Raw genomic sequence first — 1,551 nt, 5'->3', positions numbered from 1 at the left:
AAAATACAAAAAAAAAAAAGAAAAAAAAAAGAAAAGAAACAAGGGCCAGGGAAATAGAAAAAAAAAAGAAAAGAAACAAGGGCCAGGGAAATAGCTCAGTAGAATAAGTGCTTGCCTGGCAAGCACAAGGGCCTGAGTTCAATCCCCGTTCCGAAAAAAACAAACAAACAAACAAAAAAAGGTAGTTAATCCTGAAACAGGGTAACTTGAAAAACTGAAAAACAATTTCTTTCATAAGCACACTTCCCTCAGCTACATGTCTCTGAACCCGTTGGCAGGATCACGAAAAGAAACAGATCACTTATAAATGTAAACTCATCAGAATTAAAGATGAATTAGAATTAGAAAAAGCTGTTCCAAGAAGACAACAGCAAAGAGAAAGATATCCCCTAATCCTGGATAAACAGAACCAGTATTGTCAAAATGGCCATACTCCCAAAACGTATATATAGGTTTAATGCAATCTCAAAGTATCAACAGCATTCCTCAGAGAACTACAGAAAACAATTGTAACATGCCTAAGTAACCAAGAGACCCAGAATAACAAAAGCAATCTGGCACAAGAGCAAAGTAGGAGACATTGGGCTGGTGAGATGGCTCAGTGGTCTAAAGCACCTACTTAGAACAAGCTTAGCAAAACACAGGGACCACGGTTTAATCCCCCAGCACCACATGCCAGCCAGCCCCGCCCCCTGGTGGGCTGAGCTGGCCACACACACACACACACGTAAAATTAAAACAACAACAACAAAGGAGACATTACAATCCCAGATCTCAGTTAAACTACAAAGATACAGCAATTAAAAACAGCATGGTGCTGGCTCAAAAATAGGCATATTCATCAACAGAATAAAACAGAGGATGTGGAAACAACCTCAGGAACATTCAGCCTTGACAAAGGGGCCAAAACATATGCTAGAGTAAAGTTAGCACCTTAACAAACAGTACTGGGAAAAATGGCCATACATACACTGAAGACTGAATCTAGACCTGTCACCTCTTAGTTTATATACTAAAATAAAATAAAAAGGGAGCAAAAGAGGTAGTGGAGTGGTATCGGTGGAGGGCGAGGTGACCCCGGGCCACCGTGACCATGGGGCGAGAGTTTGGGAATCTGTCGCGGATGCGGCATGTGATCACCTACAGCTTGTCGCCCTTTGAGCAGCGCGCCTTCCCGAACTACTTCAGCAAGGGCATCCCCAACGTGCTACACCGCACTCAGGGATGCATTCTGCGCGTGGTGCCACCATTTGTAGTGGCTTATCTTATCTACACATGGGGGACTCAAGAGTTTGAGAAATCCAAGAGGAAGAACCCAGCTACCTATGAGAGTGACAAATGAGCATCTCCTCTGTGACAGTTCCTGCTTCTGAAAGATGCTTCTGTGGGAAAGGAGGGTGTATTGTTTCTTGAAGACAATAAAATTCTTATGGACTGCCAAAAAAAAAAAAAAAAAAAAGATTTAAATGTTAATACATGTAACTTAATCTCCTGGAAGATAAAGTAGGTAAATCTCTTAAAGGAATAGGCACAGGCAACAACCTCAATTAC

The 1,551-nt window shown here is 41.7% G+C and overlaps 1 pseudogene; it reads left to right on the top strand.

Annotated features, from left to right (window-relative positions):
• Nucleotides 1-1,067: 1,067 nt before the first annotated feature.
• LOC101576816 lies at nucleotides 1,068-1,425 on the top strand (annotated as a pseudogene).
• The last annotated feature ends 126 nt before the right edge of the window (nucleotides 1,426-1,551 follow it).

Source organism: Octodon degus, unplaced genomic scaffold (genome assembly GCF_000260255.1).
Source record: "Octodon degus isolate 3935 unplaced genomic scaffold, OctDeg1.0 scaffold00132, whole genome shotgun sequence".
NCBI classification, from domain to species: domain Eukaryota; kingdom Metazoa; phylum Chordata; class Mammalia; order Rodentia; family Octodontidae; genus Octodon; species Octodon degus.
The sequence above is the reverse complement of the archived record's forward strand: the minus strand, read 5'-3'. Positions and strand labels throughout refer to the sequence as shown.